The sequence below is a fragment of the Bidens hawaiensis genome, unplaced genomic scaffold (genome assembly GCF_021521415.1).
Source record: "Bidens hawaiensis isolate Kalapana, Puna unplaced genomic scaffold, B.hawaiensis_p1.1 tig00046707_1, whole genome shotgun sequence".
NCBI classification, from domain to species: Eukaryota; Viridiplantae; Streptophyta; class Magnoliopsida; order Asterales; family Asteraceae; genus Bidens; species Bidens hawaiensis.
The window spans coordinates 111,237-124,640 of record NW_027498335.1 but is presented as its reverse complement, the minus strand read 5'-3'; the positions used below and the strand labels follow the sequence as shown (position 1 = coordinate 124,640).

At 41.8% G+C, this 13,404-nt stretch overlaps 1 pseudogene across 1 annotated transcript; it reads left to right on the top strand.

Annotated features, from left to right (window-relative positions):
- The first annotated feature begins 1,659 nt into the window (after positions 1-1,659).
- LOC143596570 (putative 1-acylglycerol-3-phosphate O-acyltransferase) lies at positions 1,660-13,016 on the top strand (annotated as a pseudogene). The gene is made up of 10 exons (XR_013146735.1): positions 1,660-1,790; positions 2,373-2,609; positions 3,489-3,535; positions 6,213-6,331; positions 6,406-6,566; positions 6,717-6,826; positions 6,899-6,998; positions 7,108-7,153; positions 12,600-12,682; positions 12,848-13,016. The product of XR_013146735.1 is annotated as a putative 1-acylglycerol-3-phosphate O-acyltransferase (transcript).
- Positions 13,017-13,404: the final 388 nt, after the last annotated feature.

Below are 13,404 nucleotides of genomic sequence, written 5' to 3'. Positions count from 1 at the left end.
CCGTAATCTGCCCCGGGGTCAATTAGTGTTTCTTCAGATATGAACCCTTTCGCATTTGACTACTCATGTTATTTTGAACTTCCTAACATACTATATGTTCATTATGGTAACTTAGACTCGTATTTAAAATGTTTAAGAATGAAATATATGTTACCGGACATGACTCGTTATTGTGCGTTCCTACGTTTACCTATACGGCTATACGTTTGGACTCCCATTCTTATCTAACCAATCTTGTCATTTTGTTACAACATTCATAATTATTAGTTTACTAGTTAGCAACTACTTTGTTTTTGTACTCTACTACATAAACATTTAAATCCGAGTTAGCCTTTTATAGGGATTTTATATACATGTCATTGAGGCGTTCAAGGTGTAGCACTGTTAATGAGACTACGACCTCGAACTGGATCCCTCATAAGTTAAACAAACTGATGGCGAGTATACAGTCCTAGACGAGTTTCGACTTGAAGCCATTTATCTACACATGTAATTATTATATATTATAATTAAGAAGTTTGGCGACGCAATCACGTGATTGGTCGCCAAACTTCTTATTTGCTTTTAATTTGTTTTACATTTTAAAATTCGTGTCGGTTCGCTGCCGTAAAATACGGATTTTTTATCGTTAGTATTGTCAAATGATTCAAGCCAAATTCGTGTTAACTCGCGGTCGCAACTCAAGGTTTTTTTTCCCGTGAGTTATTTTAGTCCAACGATTTTGGACGAACCCGCGTCAAGTCAAGGCATACGCCTACTTTATTTATTTTCGTCGTGGTTTTTATTATGTAAATATGTTAATTTGTTGTACTTTGAGTGTGAACGAATTAACTTATTGCTTTAATTTCGGAGTCGTAACCTTATACCAACCGAACCTGTGTCGGTTCACCAGCACAACGCATGGTTTTCTATGTACGGTTTAGTATTGAAAAACGTCAATTCTGGCTGAATTCGTGTTAGTTCGCAAACGCAATGCGTGGGGTTTTGTCATTTTTTTGTCCCTCGATTCCACAATCAACGAATTCGTATCAACTCGCAACTGCAACGTGCGTGTTTTTTTTTGTTCGCCACATTTTTAAAAATCATAAATATATTAAATTGTTGTATTTAAGAATGGACGAATTTATGGTTTGCTTTATTTTTTGGGTCGTAACAAGATATCAACCGAAGTGTTATCAGTTCGTAACCTCAACGCGTGTTTTGTTATTTTAATTTGTATTTAATTTTTGCGTTAACAAAGTTTTTTTTTTGGGGGGGGGGGGGATTACTGGTTTCGTAATCTGGCACCCATCGAATTCACCTCAACGCGCAGACGCACTGCACGATTTGATAACTTGTACGAGTACGCCTGTCAATAACGTCAGCCCGGCGCAACGCGCCGGGAATCTTCCTAGTTATATATAACTAAAAGTTTTGATGTCGCAAGGACTCTATTGGGCCATTTGACGGCATTTGTGCTGGTTTGTTTCTTTATTTTTTCCCTTTTCTTTTAGTTATGGTCTGTAACGAACGCAACGAAAACCTATCGAATGCCAATCCTTTTGTTTTGTTTCAGTTAAGATATCGTAACAAACGCTACGGAAACCGGCCGAATTTGCAAAGACTCACTACGTTTTTGTTTTAGTTCGAGTATCGTAAGACGTTCAGTTTCCAAAAATTATGGCTAAGGAGGAGTTGAACTCATCATCTGCTCCGGCAACGTCGTCTCTATGGCCTCCTGCTCTTCGTTGGATTCCGACGTCTACTGATCATATTGTTGCCGCTGAAAAACGCCTTTTATCACTCCTCAAGTAATATTCCCTAATAATTGTTGTTTGTTAATTTAAATTGTATAATTTCTGATTGTTTTGTTCTACTTATACATGATGATCATTTGTAATTTCTGAATTAAATTAAATTAGATCCTTTGAATTGTTTTAAGCCTCAGGTTAATTGTAAACTTGGAGAACACTTAGATAAAAAATTAATTAATTAAAAATAATTAAGCAAATAGGTAGATATCTTCACAACTCAAGTTTGAAATCTAATCTCTAGCATCTTTTAACTGTTTTGTATTCTATAATTTGAAATGTACATGTGTTTACTGACTAAACATGAGTAGTCTAGAGGGGTTCAACGGATCGAATTCCGAATACTTGAATTAAGCGAATTAAATTATTCGAACTTTGAAGCTAAACTTGAATTCAATTCGAAATAATGAACCTGGATTTGAATGTGATTGTTGAACTCGAATCAAACCGAATCGAATTTTGTGTCTGATTTAAATACCCCTAATGAGTACAGAAAGTGTGTATTCATATTGATCTTATGCAGTACAAATATGCAATCTGAGTCACAAGTCATAATAATTATAATTTTGGATTGAATACCAGGACACCATATACTCAAGAACAGGTTAACATTGGGTCCGGACCACCTGGTTCTAAAGTGAGCTGGTTTCGTTCCGCTAGCGATGAACCACGGTTCATCAACACGGTTACCTTTGACAGCAAAGAGGGCTCACCCACTCTTGTAATGGTTCATGGATATGCAGCTGGTCAAGGTTTCTTTTTCAGAAACTTTGATGTTCTTGCACAACACTTCAGAGTGATTGCAATTGATCAGCTCGGGTAAACACAGTACACAATCAATTCTCTTTTAATTGGTTTATAGTTTTTGACATTAACATTATTATGATAAACTAGCTTTAGAACCCGTGTGACACACGAGAAGCTCAAAATAATTACAATAAAACTATAGAAATTAAATGATTAAATTTAAAAAAACATATATTTTACCAAATTAAATAGGTTAATAAGTTCAAATTGTATTTTCTAATGGAATATTCATACGAATACGTGGTGCATTCTCACGCAATTTATTTATATTCACGAAAACGATGCACCTAGTATTTTATAAATTGTAATTATATTTTTTAATGGAATAGCGAATTCTAACAAAAGATGATAAGATGTTTTTATTAAAAATGACATAAAAAGGGAACATCGTATATTAAATTAGCACTAAAACACGCTTTTGTATTACAGATGGATGAGAACTCCATGGATCCATGGAGGTTGAATGAATACGTGAGAATAAAATTGATATTCGTTCATAATTTCTTTTTCTTTTAATATTCTTAGATCTATAAATATCTTCATTAATTTTTACCACATTCATCTCTAATACTGAAAAGTGTTTATAAATTGATTTAATACAAAAAAGGTAGATATGGTTTCGTTAAAGATATAAATATTTTTACTATATTGACAGATTTATACGTGTATTTTTAATTTCTATAGTTTAGGTAATTAGTAATTTGATTAAATGATGGATTGATATGTTTTGATCACAATGACATAAATAAGTTTTCATTAAAAATAGGAAAATAGTTTGAGCGGAAAATTTTGTCTAAGAATGAATCTACAAGTGACATGTGTCCCCAATTATTTTATCATCTACTTGATTTAGTTTCTTTATATTTTCATTTGATTCTTTTTGTTTGGCAGTTGGGGTGGATCTAGCAGGCCCGATTTCACTTGCATAACTACTGAAGGTTGCTTTTTTTTTGCTTGTAATCTATTCATGAAATATTTATGTCCATGTAGTCATCAATTTTATTTTTATATTTTATTTTTTTTAATCAAATTGATCTTTGCTTTCTCATTAAAAATAAAAAAAAAACGATTACAATAGAGTGGTAGTTAAACAGGCAACAAGCTGCGCCGCAACCCATTTTTGAATAGTAAAACTAATCCTACTCAAGATGAAACTTTGGGACTTAGGAGCCAAAAAAGTAGCATGCACGACAGGCCGAACCCTGCTCTAGAAAATTCATAGCATTCGGAGCTAGAAAACCAAATGTATCAAAAGCAAATGGAAGAAACACATGTTGATTCTCTAAACAAGTTTTCTCTTGTTTAACAACTTTACCCAATTCACCTTCAACGCATCCTAACCCAAAACAAACCCACGGTCCGGGCCCAACAAGAGGAGACACTCCTGTAAGGTCCACACAAGCGTGTACCCCCTGCCCACTCAAACACAAGAATATCAGCATGTCGTAAAGTAGACCTCCTTTCAAGCGGATAAATAACAAAGTTAGTATGGGCCTCTTTTTTAGCAAAAATCCCGGCCCATTTAAGAACATCACACATGATCCCTAACTAAATCATGTCTGTATTTAAAACCATGTGATTCTTTGCAATGCACCGCACGATCTCCAAAAGAATTCAAACATACCTTGGGACAAACTGGGCAAGGCTCATAAGTGGAAAATATTGGGAACATTAGCCGGTACTTAAGGATAGCCCGATACTCCAACTCCGACATATGTTGGCCCAACTCTTCAATGGGGATAGTCGTTAGAAAATCCTGAGCCCAAGGAGCCCGAAGACATTCAAACACCGCCTTTTGGCGAGGAGATAAATCAAACTTCACTTCTAAACTCTAGACGATTCCACTAAATAAGGCACTCGCCAAAGCATGTTGGGCTTTAGAGGGTGGTATCCTTATTAGAGAATCCGCTAAGATCAAAATATGAAAGTGAAGTACGTAAACGATCCATCGCACACCCATGATCAGGATCCAACCCATCTATACCATAACCCCGAAGAATGTATTCCTCCAACTCCATGATTGTTCTCTCAAAGCCACAAAAGCATATGTAAGATACATTCTCGGCCGAACATAAACCCAACCCCCCAAAACGGGTCGGAAGTGATGCCAACGTCCATTTGAAATCTTAAAAGAACATGCCCCCACAAACCACGATGTCCTCAATCATCCCTCTAAGACCATTGTCAAAAATATAAAATAGCTCTTCCCACATACATAGGTTGGCACGTTCTAAACCGAACAACAACTTTGCGACTCCCATACATGAGCGAAGCAAAACAAGCTCACAATGAGGGTCATGAAGCCTTGGGAGAAAACTCATTAGTTCCACAACACTAGATGCTCTTTTCATAGCCAAACTGCTAATAAACCCCGCATCCCGACTTACGACGCCACCAATGAATTTCACACCAAGCACCAGCCTTCTAATCCAGGAAGGGAACAACCCATCATGTAGCAACACCCCATTGCACGTTGGCCAAAATAATTATGTTTTCTTAACGTTTAATTCAAGACTCAAACAAGGCCCCTCGTCCTGATAATATGTAAAGTTTAACCACCTCTATAGTATCCCCGATAATCGTACCATCATCCAAGTATCAATCATGGAAGAAAAGTTTACAACGGGTTTTGATTCGGTGAACAAGTGGATGCAAAAGTAAGGCAAAGAGGAGAGGCCCAAAAGGGTCCACATGTTGAACCCCAGTGGTGAACCCAATGTAAGCATCACCCACATATAACCTAGCTGACTGCCCATATATATATTCTAACCATAGTAAAATAGAAGGACATTGACTCCGAACCACATGCACAAGGGCCGGCCTATCGACTAAGTTGAAAGCATTAGAGAAATCAACACTAAACACAGCGAATGACCCATTCGAGTGAAACTGATTTAGAAACATGTTCGTGCTATGGAGCACGACCTCTGCCCCACTAGGGACACCCATCCTAAACTGAAAGTCACAGAGGCATTAAGCAATCTCCTTCCCAACACTCGCCATAGCCAACTTAGAGACCAACCTCCTCCAAATGGACCCTTTGGCAATAGGTCTAATCCCATTGTCCAGTTTAAGCAATCGCGTAAGGGGGTAAACGCAACAAACTCTGCCAACGCCGTAGGGCACCTTCCCCCAAAAATAGATTAACCACCACAGAAATAGCCTTGAGCAAACTATCCGTGATCTATGACCCCTCTCCGTGCAACGCATCTAAAGTGTGTTGGGCTCTCAATCCGTCCCGCCCACCCGAAGAACCTTTAGGTGGTTTGGCCATTTCAACTGGTTCAGCCTAAAAATGAAACCTTTAAGGCGCTATGGATTAAATTCAAGACCCAACCGAGGCCTCTCGGCAGTGTGAATATCTAAATGACCCAATCATAGGGACGGTTGGACAAAAAAGAACTTTACTTGCTCCACACAAAGTTAGTTTTAGGGACGAAAAGGTTATAAAAAAAATGAAACCATTACGACTCAAGGGGTTAAGGGTTTCAATTTTAGACTGACCTAGTTAAAAACAACCCAACGACATGGATGAAAACACAACTTAACTCTTTATTAATATCATTATTTTTGTTTTTTCTAATTATTGCAAAATAAGTGTGGTATATTTAACAGAAACCGAGGCTTGGTTTGTTGATTCCTTTGGGGAATGGCGGAAAGCCAAAGACCTTGATAACTTTATTTTGCTCGGGTATTCACTTGGAGGGTACATTGCAGCTAAATACGCTCTTAAAGTAAGCCTCATGCTAACAATTAATTACTCAACAATAATAAGAAAAATATAAGCTGATTACTGAAAATATTAAAGCTTCCAGAGCACGTACAGCATCTGATTTTGGTGGGACCCGCTGGATTATCGTTTGAAACCAAGCATAAATCAGAGCGACTCGCTAAATTCCAAGAAACATGGAAAGGTGCGGTTTTGAATTATTTATGGGAGTCCAATTTCACCCCTATGAAGGTTGTTAGGTAATAAAATCTTCCTTTGATCACTTGTTTGATTAATTTTGACACATAAGGTTTACTCTATAAGAGTGCCTCGTATTAGGTCCAAGAAAGGTAAGGTAATTTTACTCTATTCAACCTTAATGTATCATATGTTGACTCGTCTAATGCCAGAGGTTTAGGCCGGTTTGGTCCAAATCTGGTCCGTAAATATACAACTGCAAGATTTGGTGAAAAGTCAGTTGGTCAACCGTTAACCGAGGATGAGTCCAGATTACTTACAGGTGATTTGAAAATGAACATTTTGACATTTTTGAAACAAAACAAGTTTAATGATTCTATTTTTCTAATTATAGATTATGTGTACCACACTTTGGTGGCAAAGGCGAGTGGAGAGCTGTGTTTGAAGCAGATTTTTTCATTTGGGGGATTTGCTCGGAGTCCTTTATTACAAAGGTGTGCTAATTTAGTAATCTATGAATAATAGATGTCATTTTTTCTTTTGCATAAACTTAATATTTTATTATTTCAACTATTGAAATATCATTATATGTTTTGGGTGCAGATCTTCTGACTGGAAAGTGCCAACAACTTTTATATATGGTGAAGAGGTATGCACCCGCCTTAACATCGAGCGGGGCGGGTCAACCCACAAGATATAGACAAGAGGCTTGAAATCAGGATGTCATGAAGACACAAAGCCAAAACCTATGCGCGTGGCGCATATCACATATGCTCACGCATATCACATATGCTCACGCATATCACATCTGCGCGTGACGCATCTGCGCGTGGCGCATATCACATATGCTCACGCATCATATATGCTCACGCATATCACATCTGCGCGTGGCGCATATGCGCGTGGCGCATCACATATGCTCACGCATATTACATATGCTTGCGCATATCACATCTGCGCATGAAACATCTGCGCGTGAGAATAAAGAGAAGACCTCGCGCATCCCCAGGATAGGCGCATATCACACATGCACATAATCAACCACGTCCTTATCCAAATCAGGATAAGGACAACCATGATTGTGCTCATCAGACAACCTCCAGAAGGTATCCTTTAAGGAATAAAGAATATGCTGATGTTGACAGCTGCCAATGAAGGGTGGACAACTCAGGAAAACCCATGTGCTACCACGTGATTGCACATGGGTCAGGTGAAATACCTTGGTCAGAGAATAATCAATGAAAAAGCACCAGGTGTCCTAAGGACACGTGGCGCGAAGCAATAGGAGGAGGCCAAAAAGGCCCTAATTGGGTCTGAGCCCAATCATTGGAAACCCTAATACTATAAATACCATACCACCTCCACAAAGGGAGGTAAGCAAGAAAATACATTCTAAGTCCTTACTCACTTTCAGATTATTATCACCTTCTCCTACAATATCTTATTCTCACACCGGAGGGTTACCCCAAAGAGGACCCCTCTGTCCCTTTCTGAGGGGTAAGTTCACGGTGCTGCTCATTTTGTAGGTGGAAGAACTCGTATTCCGGAAAACCATCGGTGATATAGCACACTCATACCCGAGGAAAGTTGATCGTATACTAGTAAGTCGATCCACGTTTCTTCATTGGCGCCATTCGTTAACACATTGAGAAATTGCGCGAGGGAAGAAACAGACGTCTCAAGAGCAGGAATCTGAGAGTTTAACAACTCAACAGTTTCCTTGGTTTGTTTTAGCTCTTTTCTGTCAGACGATGCTGCCGCCAAGGCTTCATTCCTTTCTGCTCGCGCAGTATCGAGCTCTTCTCTGTCAGACGCTGCTGTCGCCAAGGCTTCATTCTTTTCTGCTCGCGCAGCATCGAGCTCTTTCTTCAGGCGCGCAACCTCACTCTCTAATAAAGATTTGTCAGAGTTAGCCTGCGCAAGAGTTTGTTCACGCACCTCTGCCTCCAACTCCAAGTCACGCGCTAGACGCGCGTACCTGGCCGCATCCGCTTCTGCCGCTTGCAGCTTCTCCCGCGCAGCCTGCAGCTCATGCCCGCGCTTCACAAAGGTAGCGTTGGCACTTGCTCGGTTCTCGCTAAGTTCTGCTTGGAGTTTCTCAGCTCTCTCTCGAGCGTCAGAAAGATTCCAAGCAGAAATCTTAGCCTCTTGCTTGGCCTCCACAAGGGCATCACGCACTTTTATATAATCATTGCGAAGCTCTTGGGAGGCAGCAAAGAACGCAGACCCAGCAAAAAGGTGGTCGTTGAGCAAGTCCACGCGAGCGCGGTCCTCCTGAAACCTCCTTTCAGCCAGAGGAACAGAGTGAGCCCAGAAGTCTTCACACACGCCCATGGATTGAAATGAGCTATCTTCAGTAATATTCCAGCTCGGGCGGTATATGTGATCGGCTTCCTGCAAACACAAAACAACGCAAAAGAAACGTTTTAGTTATCTAGACACAAATTTGGAAGTCCGCACAGCGGAGAAAAACAAACTTATACCTGCGGAGAGCCGGCAGAAAAGTCAGCGCCAGCCCCACGAGAAGAAGGCTGCGCCACGAAATCTCGTGGCGCTATAGGGCTTGCGCGGCCACCATCAGAGCCTTCAGAATTGACCTCCTCATCATCCTCTGTAACAGGTCTCTTCTCCTGCGACTTGGAAAAATCAAAAACAGTCTCACGAGGGCTGCGCGCAAGAGGAGGTGAGGGAGGTCTTGACGCCGTTAGATCAGCGCGTAAAATAGTCTCCTGCTCCTTAGTAATCCCAATGAGAGGAGATTCAGTGCTTGTTGGAGCAGGAGCAGAACTAACGGCGCCGGCGCCGGCGTCAGCAGTGCCACCAGCAGCTTGTGTGCCAGCTATAATTCCTATGAAAAAACCAAGGAGAAATGATTCATGACTTGATCTAAAGGAAAAAATCAGAAAATCAAAGCGCAATAAATACCTTGGCGCACCGCCGTCCGCGAATTGAGCATCGCCATGAAGTCCATTTTCCCCCTTTTCGAGGGTAAAGCAGGGGACTTCAAAGCAACCTTCGGCGCAGCCTCGGTACCTTGCCGCGCCTGAGGTTGAGCCACCAAAGTCGCCGGCTCTACAAACATTTGAGTGAACAAAGCTTCATTAATAACTCTATCGGAATCACGCTCATAAAACCACAGAATATAAACAAAGTATACCTGTTGGAGAAGATGAAACAGCAGGCGCAGCGCCGCTTCCCTTGTCCGCCGCGCGAAGAGATGAGGTGGTAGCACCATACCTCGTGTGGACGGGAGGATTGCCCACACCTCGAGGCAAAGAAGACAAGGAAAACTTGGAGGTAAATCCCTTGGTTTTCTCAAGTCCCTTCGCTTGGGTAGGAGGATCCTGGGCAACAGGGGTAACATTTTTCTTCTGTTTTTTACTGGCCCCTGCGCCAGTTTTGCCTTTAGCTTTGCGCTTGAGTTGTGGCGCCTCAGCTTCTTCCTCCACCTCCTCTTCCGCAAGCTCCAACTCATAATTCTCGAGCGCATCTACAATACGTGCAACAGAAATGTTAACCAAATTTGGTATTCTAAAGGCCTAAGCATAAGTACAAAGGCTTACCAGGCGCATCGCTGTCAAAGCAAAATTCTAAATCGACAGGGATGAACATATCATCGAAGCAATCGGGGAAAGCAACTTCCCCAGCGCTCAGCGCGACAGAGCCACCCTCCATATGCTCGTCATAGGCGGCGTGGACGTATTCCTTGCTTACTGCATAAAACAAGACAAATGATATCAACAAAACGAATTATATTCGCGCATAAATAATGCAATGAGCAAATAACTCACCTAAGCCATCAACATGGATGACAGGCTCAGTCGCGCTGTCGGTCCACCTCTTGCTCATACCAACCCCCACCAGCGCCTCCTCGCAAATATTCTTGGCGGGGGATGGTTCAGCAGATAACTTGTTAACCCATGTGCCCGTTGGGTTCTTAAGAACATTCTCATCCGCGGGCACAGAAGTGATCGCGCGCATGGTCATGCGGATGAGAATCACACCAGCCTTAATATAAAAAAATTTTCAGTCCAGTCATGAAGGCTTTTGAAGGAAACAGTGCAGCACTTAACCTTCTGACTGCGCGGTATGAATGAGAACCAAGAATCTTGGATTTTTGGCTTGTAAAAATATTGAAAGCGCCGAGGGGTGGGCTCCTCGCGCTGAGCTTTGCACATGAACTCAAAATGAGTCATGCGCACTAGTCCACAAGGATGGACTTGGGATATGTGAATCCCATAAAACTGAAGGAGCGCACCTATAAACCTTGTCATCGGAAGACGAAGGTTACAGTGAGTGAAAAAGTGAGAGTATAAAGTGATATAGCCGGTGGGCGGATCTGCCGCCGTTTGCCCGGTCGCCGGGAGCAGACAGCTGTACTCAGGGAGAAAACCCTAAGAGGCGACGAGATTATCGAAGTCAGACTGTTTCAATTTGCAGGGAATCTCATCCCATCTCTTCACCGTTTTGTTCTTCCCCACCTCCTCCGACGAGGCCTCGGCAGCCCGTTTACCCTTGCCGGTCTTCTTCAAAGTGGACATAACTAACGATTTTACACGGCGTTTGCTGGGGGAAATTGTGGTGTCTGGGTTATCAGACATACAATTGGGAATCAAACAGCGGTTACTTTAAGCGCGGAAATCTGGAAGCAAAAGATAAAGGCTCTTAATCGGAATGAAAATTGAAGGAGAAAGAGCTCTGAAAATAAAAATGAAGATGAAGAAAAAACCACTCAAAAGGCTTGCTTTTATAGGCCCAGGAGAGAGAAAGAAACAGGTACTGATCGGAGTTACGCTCACGCGCCCCCACTCGCAGGTGCAGGCCAACATGAGCGCGACACGTGTTCCTGACACTGTATGAGGAGACATGAAAGGCCACTGTAGCACCTCGAGCACACGAAAAGTCTGACACATAACGTCTCCATCTCTGACGCATGTCAGCACCAACCAACCACGTACATGGACGATTCATTTCAACCAAAAGGATAGAATTTCGCGCAACGCACATATGAGAAATAAAAAAGAAAAGACAAACCCTATTAAAAGAGCAAACTATTAAGTCTAATATCTATCTTACCTCGCTCGCGCGAGACAAGACACACATTAGACTGGGGGGGCTTGAAGAGGTATGCACCCGCCTTAACATCGAGCGGGGCGGGTCAACCCACAAGATATAGACAAGAGGCTTGAAATCAGGATGTCATGAAGACACAAAGCCAAAACCTATGCGTGTGGCGCATTTCACAAATGCTCACGCAACATATATGCTCACGCATATCACATCTGCGCGTGGCGCATCTGCGTGTGGCGCATATCACATATGCTCACGCATCATATATGCTCACGCATATCACATCTGCGCGTGGCGCATCACATATGCTCACGCATATTACATATGCTTGCGCATATCACATCTGCGCATGAAACATCTGCGCGTGAGAATAAAGAGAAGACCTCGCGCATCCCCAGGATAGGCGCATATCACACATGCACATAATCAACCACGTCCTTATCCAAATCAGGTTAAGGACAACCATGATTGTGCTCATCAGACAACCTCCATAAGGTATCCTTTAAGGAATAAAGAATATGCTGATGTTGACAGCTGCCAATGAAGGGTGGACAACTCAGCAAAACCCATGTGCTACCACGTGATTGCACATGGGTCATGTGAAATACCTTGGTCAGAGAATAATCAATGAAAAAGCACCGGGTGTCCTAAGGACACGTGGCGCGAAGCAATAGGAGGAGACCAAAAAGGCCCTAATTGGGTCTGAGCCCAATCATTGGAAACCCTAATACTATAAATACCATACCACCTCCACAAGGGGAGGTAAGCAAGAAAATACATTCTAAGTCCTTACTCACTTTCAGATTATTATCACCTTCTCCTACAATATCTTATTCTCACACCGGAGGGTTACCCCAAAGAGGACCCCTCTGTCCCTTTCTGAGGGGTAAGTTCACGGTGCTGCTCATTTTGTAGGTGGAAGAACTCGTATTCCGGAAAACCATCGGTGATATAGCACACTCATACCCGAGGAAAGTTGATCGTATACTAGTAAGTCGATCCACGTTTCTTCATATGGTGTCAAGGATTGGATGGATTACTTACTGGTTGTGAAGCACGCAAGAATATGCCTGTCGATGTCATGTGTGAAATCATACGGGTCCCACAGGTATATATTCACTCAAATTGCTGATTTCGATACACACACGTCACATACAAAGGGCTTTTCAATATGCAACTGATTTTAAGTATGTAACTGCGATAACTGTATAAACACATATATCTATTGTTTATAACTGATTTTAATATGTTTATATAATAATATGATTTACAGGCGGGTCACATGGTGTTTCTAGACAACGCGACAGGTTTCCACTCGGCAGTATTGAACGGTTGCCGTAGATTTCTACCACCGGATCAAGATAACTATCCTCTAGAGGAAGGTGTTACATCGGTATGATCATTTGTTGAATAATTCTTCATAGACTGTATTATATAATGATTGAATATTATTTGCACATTGTCTGTTAGCATATTTGTTATAATGTGATTTGAAGGGGTATGCACCCGCCTTAACATCAAGCGGGGCGGGTCAACCCACAAGATATAGACAAGAGGCTTGAAATCAGGATGTCATGAAGACACAAAGCCAAAACCTATGCGCGTGGCGCATATCACATATGCTCACGCATCACATATGCTCACGCATATCGCATCTGCGCGTGGCGCATATCACATATGCTTACGCATATCACATGCTCACGCATCACATATGCTCACGCATCACATATGCTCACGCGCATCACATCTGCGCGTGGCGCATATCACATGCTCACGCGTATTACATATGCTTACGCATATCACATATGCTTACGCATATCACATGCTCAC